Raw genomic sequence first — 10,679 nt, 5'->3', positions numbered from 1 at the left:
AGAGAGAGAGAGAGAGAGAGAGAGAGAGAGAGAGAGAGAGAGAGAGACATCGCATGGCCTGGAGGAGGCGATGTCATCGATTGGCTCAGGATGGCAGAGCAGAAAAGAGCCTGAACTGCCCAACTACTTGGGGCCTTGTATGAAGAAGGGGACAGTGATGCCCTCTCGGCATTGCAGCTTGTAGCCAAGAGCATCCCCAACAGATCCAGTTTCGCAAGGCTGATGAGACTCTAAGTACTGACATGAAGGTATCCCTGCCTTATAACGTTGCTCAAGTCCCTTTCTTCCTCTGTGCCTTTTCCACATCTGTAACTTAAGAGCTCTTAACCACCTCACACCCATTAGGACGGCTAGTATCATAGAACCCAGAAAATAACGTGTTGGTAAAGATGTGGAGAAATTGGAACCTCTGTGCCCTGTTGGTAGGGGTGTAAAATGGTGCAGCCACCACAGAAAACAGTATGGGGCTTCCTCAAAAAATTAAAAATAGAATTCACATGATCCAGCAATTCTACTTCTGGGTATATGCCCCGAAGAACTGAAAACAGGGTCTCAAGTGGTGTTGGTACACCCATATTTATAGCAGCATTATTCACAATAGCCAAAAGGTGGAAGCAAGCCAAGTGTCTATTGATGGACAGTTAAGACGGTAAGTTTTATGTTGTATTTTACCACAATTAAGAAGAAAGTAACACCCCCCACGCACACCTCTTAAAATCCACCCTCTCCCTCACATCTGCTGGCAGGTGGTCCCTGTTGTTCTTGACTCTTCTCTGGGTTCTGATACCATATATCCAACAGACTTCTTGACATCTTCACCTGGATCTTTGGACGGCAGCTCAAGTTCAACATGTCTGACTCTGAACTCATGACCTCCCTCCCTGAACCAGTTCCTCCTGCCATGCTTGTCTTTGGGGTGACTGACAATTCCATTCATTATAAGTCAGAAATCACCCTCTTCCTCAACCTCCTCCCCCCAGCTTAATCCACTGCAAGTTCCTGGTGATCGCCCTTCTTTTTTTTTTTCGTGCAGTACGCAGGCCTCTCACTGTTGTGGCCTCTCCCGTTGCGGAGCACAGGCTCCGGACGCGCAGGCTCAGTGGCCATGGCTCACGGGCCCAGCCGCTCCGCGGCATGTGGGATCTTCCCGGACCGGGGCACAAACCCGTGTCCCCTGCATCGGCAGGCGGACTCTCAACCACTGCACCACCAGGGAAGCTCTGTTGGAAGATTTTTAATCACAGTTTCAATTTCAGTGCTTGCAATTGGTCTGTTTGTGCTTCTTCCTGGTTCAGTCTCGGAAGGCTGTGCTTTTCTAAGAATTTGTCCATTTCTTCTAGGTTGTCCATTTTATTGGCATGCAGTTGCTTGTAGTAATATCTCAGGTTCCTTTGTATTTCTGCAGTGTCAGTTGTTACTTCTCCTTTTTCATTTCTAATTCTATTGACTTGAGTCTTCTCCGTTTTTTTCTTGATGAGTCTGGCTAATGGTTTATCAATTTTGTTTATCTTCTCAAAGAACCAGCTTTTAGTTTTATTGATCTTTGCTATCGTTTCCTTAATTTCTTTTTCATTTATTTCTGATCTGATCTTTATGATTGCTTTCCTTCTGCTAAATTTGAGGTTTTTTTGTTCTTCTTTCTCTAATTGCTTTAGGTGTAAGGTTAGGTTGTTTATTTGAGATTTTTCTTGTTTCTTGAGGTCGGATTGTATTGCTATAAATTTTCCTCTTAGAAGTGCTTTTGCTGCATCCTATAGGTTTTGGGCCATCATGTTTTCATTGTCATTTGTTTCTAGATATTTTTTGTTTTCCTCTTTGGTTTCTTCAGTGATCTCTTGGTTATTTAGTAGTGTATTGTTTAGCCTCCATTTTTTACAGTTGTTTTCCTGTAATTGATATCTAGTCTCACAATGTTGTGGTTGGAAAAGATACTTGAAATGATTTCAATTTTCTTAAATTTACCAAGGCTTGATTTGTGATCCAAGATATGATCTATCCTGGAGAATGTTCCATGAGCAGTTGAGAAGAAAGTGTATTCTGTTGTTTTTGATGGAATGTCCTATAAATATCAATTAAGTCCATCTTGTTTAATGTATCATTTAAAGCTTGTGTTTATTTATTTTCATTTTGGATGATCTGTCCATCGGTTAAAGTGAGGTGTTAAAAGTCCCCTACTATTATTGTGTTACTGTCAATTTTGCCTTTTATGACTGTTAGCATTTGCCTTATGTATTGAGGTGCTCCTATGTTGGGTGCATAAGTATTTACAATTGTTATATCTTCTTCTTGGATTGATCCCTTGATCATTAGGTAGCGTCCTCTTTTGTCTCTTGTAATAGTCTTTATTTAAAGACAATTTTGTCTAATATGAGAATTGCTACTCCAGCTTTCTTTCGATTTCCATTGCATGGAATATCTTTTTCCATCCCCTCACTTTCAGTCTGTAAGTGTCTCTAGGTCTGAAGTGGGTCTCTTGTAGACAGCATATATATGGGTCTTGTTTTTGTATGCATTCAGCCAGTCTGTGTCTTTTGGTTGGAGTATTTAATCCATTTATATTTAAGGTAATTATCAATATGTATGTTCCTATTACCATTTTCTTAGTTGTGTTGGTTTAAAAAAAATTATTTATTTATTTTTGGCTGCATTGGGTTTTCGTTGCTGCTCACAGGCTTTCTTTAGTTGCGTCAAGTGGGGGCTACTCTTTGTTGTGGTGCGCGGGCTTCTCATAGTGGCAGCTTCTCTTGTTGCGGAGCATGGGCTCTAGGTGCGCAGGCTTCAGTATTTGTGGCACGTGGGCTCTAGAGCACAGGCTCAGTAGTTGTGGTACACGGGCCTAGTTGCTCCATGGCATGTGGGATCTTCCTGGACCAGGGCTTGAACCTTTGTCCTCTGCATTGGCAGGTGGATTCTTAACCACTGCACCACCAGGGAAGCCCTTGGGTTTGTTTTTGTAGGTCTTTCCTTCTCTTGTGTTTCCTGCCTAGAGAAGTTCCTTTAGCATTTGTTGTAAAGCTGATTTGCTGGTGCTGAATTCTTAGCTTTTGCTTGTCTGTAAAGGTTTTTATTTCTCCATTGAATCTGAACGAGATCCTTGCCGGGTAGAGTAATCTTGGTTGTAGGTTTTTCCCTTTCATCACTTTAAATATGTCTTGCCACTTCCTTCTGGCTTGCAGAGTTTCTGCTGAAAGATCAGCTGTTAACCTTATGGGGATTCCCTTGCATGTTATTTGTTGTTTTTCCCTTGCTGCTTTTAATATTTTTTCTTTGTATTTAATTTTTGTTAGTTTGATTAATATGTGTCTTGGTGTGTTTCTCCTTGGATTTATCCTGTATGGGACTCTCTATGCTTCCTGGACTTGATTGCTTATTTCCTTTCCCATGTTAGGGAAGTTTTCAACTATAATCTCTTCAAATATTTTCTCAGGCCCTTTCTTTTTCTCTTCTTCTTCTGGGCCCCTTATAATTCGAATGTTGGTGCATTTAATGTTGTCCCAGTGGTCTCTGAGACTGTCCTCAATTCTTTTCAGTCTTCTTTATTCTGCTCTGCAGTCGTTATTTCCACTATTTTATCTTCCAGGTCACGTATCCATTCTTCTGTCTCAGTTATTCTGGTATTGATTCCTTCTAGAGAATTTTAAATTTCATTTATTGTGTTGTTCATCATTGTTTGTTTGCTCTTCACTTCTTCTAGGTCCTTGTTAAGTGTTTCTTGTATTTTCTCCATTCTATTTCGAAGACTTCGGATCATCTTTACTATCATTACTCTGAATTCTTTTTCAGGTAGACTGCCTATTTCCTCTTCATTTGTGTGGTCTGGTGGGTTTTTACCTTGCTCCTTCATCTGCTGCATATTTCTCTGTCTTCTCATTTTGCTTAACTTACTGTGTTTTTGGTGTCCTTGTCACAGGCTGCAGGTTCATAGTTCCATTGTTTTTGGTGTCTGCCCCCAGTGGGTGAGGTTGGTTCAGTTGGCTTGTGTAGGCTTCCTGGTAGAGGGGAGTGACGCCTGTGTTCTGGTGGGTGGGGCTGGATCCTGTCTTTGTGGTGGGCAGGGCTGTGTCCGGTGGTGTGTTTTGGGGTGTCTGTGAACTTAGTATGATTTTAGGCAGCCTCTATGCTAATAGGTGGGGTTGTGTTCCTGTCTTGCTAGTTGTTTGGCATGGGGCATCCAGCACTGGAGCTTGCTGACCGTTGGGTGGAGCTGGGTCTTAGCATTGAGACAGAGATCTCTGGGAGAGCTCTCACCGATTGATATTATGTGGGGCTGGGAAGTCTCTGGTGGTCCAATGTCCTGAACTCGGCTCTCCCACCTCAGAGGCTCAGACCTGATACCAGGCCAGAGCACCAAGACCCCGTCAGCCACACGGCTCAGAAGAAAAGGGAGAAGAAAAGACAAAATAAATAAAATTTTAAAAATTTAAGAAATTATTAACATAAAAAATAATTTAAAAAAATATGAGAGCAACCAAACCAATAAAGAAATCCACCAATGATAAGAAGTACTAAAAATTAAACTAAGATAAACATAAATATCAGAAAGAAATCAGTGGCAGACAGCAAACCCCATGTCTACAGTTACTCCAAAATTCACCACCTCAATTTGGGATGATTTGTTGTCTATTCAGGTATTCCACAGATGCAGGCTACATCAAGTTGATTGTGGGAATTTAATCCACTGCTTCTGAGGCTGCTGGGAGAAATTTCCCTTTCTCTTCTTTGTTCGCGCAGCTCCCCGGATGCAGCTTTGGTTTTGGCCCCGCCTCTGCGTGTAGGCTGCCCTCAGGCATCTGTTCCTGCCCAGACAGGAGCGGGTTAAAGCAGTGGCTGATGACGGGGCTCTGGCTCACTCAGACCGGCGGAGGGAGGGGTACAGTAGTTATAATTGCAAGGCGGGGCGAGCCTGCAGTGGCAGAGGTCCGTGTGATGTTGTAACAGCCTGAGGCACGCTGTGTGTTCCCCTGGGGAAATTGTCCCTGGATCACGGGACCCTGGCAGTGGCGGGCTGCACAGGCTCCCGGGAGGGGAGGTGTGGATAGGCTGCACAGGCTTCTTGGTGGCTGCAGCAGGAGCCTTAGCATTTCATGTCCATCTCCGGTGTCTGCGCTGATAGCCGTGGCTCGCACCCATCTCTGGAACTCGTTTAGGCGGTGCTCTGTATCCCCTCTCCTCGCGCACCCGGAAACAATGGTCTCTTGCCTCTTCTGCAGCTCCAGACTTTTTCTTGGACTCCCTCCCGGCTAGCTGTAGCGCACTAGCCCGCTTCAGACTGTGTTCACACAGCCAACCCCAATCCTCTCCCTGCGATCCGACCTCCGAAGCACGAGCCCCAGCTCCCAGCCCCCGCCCGCCCCGGCAGGCGAGCAGACAAGCCTGTCGGGCTGGTGAGTGCCGGTCGGCACCGATCCTCTGTGCGGGAATCTCTCCACTTTGCCCTCTGCACCCCTGTTGCTGTGCTCTCCTCCGTGGCTCCGAAGCTTCCCCCTCCATCACCCCCGTCTCCGCCAGTGAAGGGCCTTCCTAGTGTCTGGAAACCTTTCCTCCTTCACAGCTCCCTCCCAGAGGTGCAGGTCCCATCCCTATTTTTTTGTCTCTGTTTTTTCTTTTGCCCTACCGAGGTACGTGGGCAGTTTCTTGCCTTTTGGGAGGTCTGAGGCCTTCTGCCGGCATTCAGTAGGTGTTCTGTAGGAGTTGTTCCACATGTAGATATATTTCTGATGTATTTGTGGGGAGGAAGGTGATCTCCGTGTCTTACTCCTCCACCATCTTGAAGGTCTCCTCCCCACAAGTACAGTCTTATAGACATACATACGTGTGCACACATACATGCACACACACTTATACACATGTACATATACATATTTAACTGTGTTATTCTAGGTAGTAATAGCTGCTATAAAAATCAGACAAGATATTGGGATAGAGAGGTCTTGGGGGGCTACTTTAGACTGGAGGTCCTGGAAGTCCCCTCTGAGGTGTGCCATTTGGGCAGAGGCCTGAGGAATGAAGAGTGTCTTCCATGTGCATATCTGGAGGAGGAATGTTACAGAGGGAACAACATGTGCAAAGGCCCTGTGGTGGGAGTGTGCCTGGCATGAGGGAGCAAGGGGGAGAGGAGCCACAGCTGAGATTAGATTTGGCTTTCTAGACCATGGCAAAGAAATTTGTGTCACATTTTAAGAGTCATGGAATGTGATTTGAGAGTTTTGTGCAGAAGACTTTGTAGGTTTTGACATGTTATTTGAAAGGATTCCTCTGACTGCCTGTGGTGGGTGAACTGTGGGGGAGGGAGGGGTGAGAGTCAATGCAGGGAGACCAATGGGGAGGCAACTGCAACAGTCCAGTGAGAGATGATGACTGCTTGGACCATTCCTTGTGGAGGTGGGAGGTGATCAAATTCCAGCCATAGTTTAAAGTAAAGCCAAAAGGATTGGTTGATAGATTGGATGTGGGGGAACAAGAGGAAGAGAAGCATTAAGACCAACTTCAAGATTTGGCCTGATCGCCTGGAAGGATGGAGTTGCCTTTTACTATGGGAATGACCAGCTCGGGTGGAAATGGGGGCATTGGAAATCTGCACCTGGGGCCCTGATGCTGAGGGTGTCCTCGCCCTTGGTCCCTGCGGCCTCTGCCCATCTGCAGGAGGGCCCTGGAACAGTAACCTTGGATTTAACCTGGAACTAACATTGCCCTTCTGAAACACCATCTCTGAAGTTTCCAGGGCACTTTTGACTTTCTCTTTTAAAGACTCAGCCTGCATTTTAATCTAATGGCTGGTGTTCATTCCCCCTAAGGAGGGGCAGCCCCCGCAGTTAAAGAATAAATGGGTGAACTTTCCATTAGTGCCCAGAATGCCCCAGGCCCACGGAGGAGATTTAGCGTGTCTGCCACCTGTCCAGATGGGTTGGTTGGAAAGTGCTACATCTGTTAAAGGGAGTTTGAATGTTAAAGAAGGATATCAGTTGTAGGAAGGAAATTACTGAGTCTTCAAATGCCATCAACTGAGAAAAAGACGGATGAAGCTTTTATGGACGTGCAGTTTGTCCCAATAAAATAAAACATCTTAGAACCTGTCTTTACTGGCATCAAAGTACTGCAGTGCTGTCTAACGGAACAGTTTACATCTCAGTGATGAGTTTCTTAAAAACAAAAAACAAAGCAGTGCTTTCACCCTTCTATCTGGCTTTCTAAAGCAACTGCAATACAAATATACGGTTATTTGTGCAATAACATTTACAAAGCACCTACTAAGTGCAGAGCCCTGGGCTAAGGAGGGGAGAGAGATGAATCAGACCTTTTTCTCAGCAGGTTCATGCCTGGCACACAGGGTGGAGTGGGTTAGTTCAGTGAGAAAGGTCCTGAGGTTCCGAAGGGGGAGGGATTGCTGGGTGCTGGGGGGTCAGAGCAGGCTTTTTGGAAGGGATGGTGTGTCCATTTACTTGCATTTGCCAGCATGTAACTGAAATCCGTAATGAATCTGATTTACACCACAAAGGAATTTATCTCCTGTAATGGAGGCTACCAGTCAGGAGGACTTCAGGGTGGGTCCAGCAGCTGAATCCAGGGATTCAGCGGCTATACACCACCACTAGCCTCTCTGCTTTGCCAGCCGCTGCTCTCGTTTCATACTTAAGTCAGTTCCCCTCTTGGTCACGAGATAACCACCATCGGCAACTGGGACCACGTGTCTCCTTGTCCAGGTTTACTGGCATTGAGAGAGCAAGCTCTCCTTGGAGTGTGAGATATACACTCTTCTCTCTGATACAACTGGCCATGTTGGGCCATGTGCCCACCTTGGACCACTAACAATCTCTAGGGGGTGGCTGTAGACTAATTACCGTTGACTAATAGGGGTGACCCTGGAGCAGAGGATCCGGTCAGCATCCCCTGAGCCGAGGGGCTGCATGGGCACAGGTGGCCACCAAGGCAAAGTTGGGCCACCATCAGCACGTCTCGATTTAAATAGGTGAGTTGTTTGGTGTGTGGATTACATCTCAATAAAACTGCCGTTAAAAAAAAAAACCCAAAACAAAAAATAAGGCAAAGTTGGGCTTTGTGTTTGAAAAGAGGAATGAGGGAAAGGATGTTGGTTAGGCAGTCATCTGAGCAGGGCATTGGTGGATTGGTGGGCTTTTATACTAGCAGAGGTAACAACAATCATAATTTAAGAATAATAAGCAGTAGTTTTGAGCAGTTTTTGCAATCCATTCATGGCATGTAGGGCTTTAAATGCAGAGCAGGACCTCTCTTAACCAACCTCTCTTACCTGACTCACCTGTTTATCTGAAGCTCGCCATTCCTCTGTAAACATGTATATGGACAAGCCTACAGCTTGGGGCCATCGGCTCCTGTCTGAAATGCTCACTGAGTTGCCTGTTTACTGAAAGTCATTGCTTTTGTTCCCAAACCTGTTTAGTCCAGATGCACCTGAGATTGTAATTACATAGCTTAAATAAATACAGCAAATGGATAACTAGGAGTACAGAAGGAGAGAGAGAAGCTGCTTCTATGCAAACCAAGTTGAATTGTTGAGAGAGATTTGATAAGGGAAGAAAGCTTAAGTAGAGATTGGAAAAATAGATGAGATATAATACCACTAGTGGTGCACTGCCTGATACAATAGTCACTTGCCACACGTGGCTATGCAGCACTTGCCATGTGGCTGGCGTGGCTGAAAACCTGAGGCTTTGATTTTGTTTCATTGTAATCGATTCACATGATTAAAGACAGATACGTGATTCAGTTATTGAAAAACTTTTCAATGTATTTGGGACAAGTTCTTTATATGAATCTACTTTTTCAACTTTAAATTTCCTGAAATCTAAATGCAGATCAACTGTCTCTGATAAACATAGAGAGGCACTGAGTGTAAAATACACACCAGATTTGGAAGATTTATATGAAAAACATGTCAAATATCTTGAATTTTATATTTATGATATGTTGAACTGATGTTTCAGATGTGTTTGGTTAAATAAAATATATCATTAAAATTAATGTCATCTGCTTTTTTAAAGTTTTTTTTTCAAGTGTGGCTACTAGAAATTTAAAAATTACGTATGTGGTTCACCTTCTTCTGGTCTAGAAGATTCTGCACCCAGACTGCTTTGCAAGCATCTTTAAGTCGTGATCCTGCTATCAGGAAACTAAAACTGAACACTGTATGATTATATGAAAGAAAGGAGACAATGGGAGAATCCAGCGGCAGACTTACATTAAAAAAAACTCATTGTCTCTGTTATGAAAATCTTCACTAATTAATGCACATGTATGTGTTTTCTGTTAACCTGTGTAAGGATGTGACTGTACCTTTCTAAAAAATTCCGCAGTTTAGTCAATTTAGTTTTACTAATGGACCCTCTAATGGTCCTAGTTGTTCTGGATAAGAGGGCTCCTCCTGGGTTTTACAGCCACTCTTGGGGGTCAGGGCAGGTATGATGATTCCCATGCTAGAGATGGGAGAAACTGCGGCTCAGGAAGGGAGAACAATGTGCTGAGGGTCCCTCAGGCAGGGAGTCCAGGGACAAGGGGGGCTTGAGTCCCAAGCTACCTGACATCACCCCAGGCTTTCGCTTTCCCCCCCGACACTTCTGGTGTCCTGGACATGGTGCTCTGGTTGTAAGTGGAATAAACCAATTATAACTTACCTTGGGGATTTCACCAGTCTCTCTAACTTGAAAGCTTTCAAGGAGACCAGGACTGATTTTCTGGGACTCCTGGGTTGTCATCTTGAAGCAGAAATATTCATTGAATGGAGTGCATGCTTCCTTTGGTGGCTTTAACTGTGTGCCATGTGATGGATGTCGTGTTTGTCCATCACTCACTTCATATGTTGAAGCCTTAATCCCAATGTGAGGGTATTAGGAGGTGGGGCCTTTGGGAAGCAATGAGGTCATGAGGGTGGAGCCCTCAGGATGGGGTTAGTGCCCTTATAAGAAGAGACTCCTATAAAAAGAGAGCTTGCTCCTGTTCTCCCTGCTCCGCCATGTGAGGGGACAGCGAGAAGGTGGCTTGTCTACCAGCCAGCAAGTGGGTGCTCACCAGGAGCCGAACTGGCCAGCACCTTGACCTTGGACTTCCCAGCCTCCAGAACTATGAGAAATAAATATTTGTTGTTGAAGCTGCCCAGGCTATGGTAATTCGTTATAGCAGCCTGAGCCCACTAAGACTCTATGGTTCCTCCCTTGTGCCCTGGTTGACATCCTGGGTAGATCTTGAAGCCTCTCAGACTTGCTCAGCCCTAAGAACAGATGCATCAAGGAGTCCAGTGCAGGATATGCCAACGTTCAATCTCACAACAATCTGAGCTGTTCAAATTCACCCGTTGTGAATTCCCTCCCGGGAATCTCCTTCCACACGTCCCTCTTCTCTCACGTGTGGGTGGTGGTCACGGGCTCCCAAGGATGTTTCCAGAACTCTCTTTAGAATGAGTGGGTTCCAACGCCTCTAGCTTTGGGACTTCAGCAAAAATTCCAAGTCCTCCAGGAAAGTCTCCTTCAGTGTCCAGTTGCACTGGATTCAATGTCTCAGGAGAGAAGGACCTCTTCCTGGAAAGAGGCGTCGGTAGCAATACTGGTGTCTGGGGCTGTCACTGAAGCTCCTCTTCCACCAGCGAGGACACAGTCAGTCCTTGGCCGGCGGTCAGGGGTCAGTGCTGTGGGCCGGGACTCTGGCTCTGA

The sequence above is a fragment of the Monodon monoceros genome, unplaced genomic scaffold, assembly GCF_005190385.1.
Source record: "Monodon monoceros isolate NGI ecotype Baffin Bay Population unplaced genomic scaffold, NGI_Narwhal_1 Super_Scaffold_13, whole genome shotgun sequence".
NCBI lineage: Eukaryota > Metazoa > Chordata > Mammalia > Artiodactyla > Monodontidae > Monodon > Monodon monoceros.
Note: the sequence above shows the minus strand (reverse complement) of the source record.